We start from the raw sequence: 355 nt of genomic DNA, 5'->3' as shown, positions 1-355 counted from the left end.
GGGCTTAGTTCCCACAGTTCCAGCTTGACTTGAGGAGGGGACAGTGGGCAAAAACCATAAGCATTGAATGCATAAGATGGAACTTCACCGCCAGCTCTGCCTTGGGACTCACAGCCTGTGTACCTCCATGGGGGAGCACACTGGGTTCCCAGACACCGCAGGGTGGGTTCAGCATCACTGCCAGGCCTGACCCTGTGGGACCACCCATATACATGACAGGAAGAGCAGGGGGGTGCAGAAAGGGGCACAGAGCCTGCCTGAGGCTGGCCAGAAGGAGAAGGATCCTGGTGGGCAGCGAAGCCGCAGGCAGCCAGGCCCATCCAGCAAGGGCGCGATTGAGCAAAGGAAACTCCGG

The sequence above is a fragment of the Strigops habroptila genome, chromosome 8 (assembly GCF_004027225.2).
Source record: "Strigops habroptila isolate Jane chromosome 8, bStrHab1.2.pri, whole genome shotgun sequence".
In the NCBI taxonomy this organism is placed as follows: Eukaryota; Metazoa; Chordata; class Aves; order Psittaciformes; family Psittacidae; genus Strigops; species Strigops habroptila.
This window is presented reverse-complemented; position numbering follows the sequence as displayed.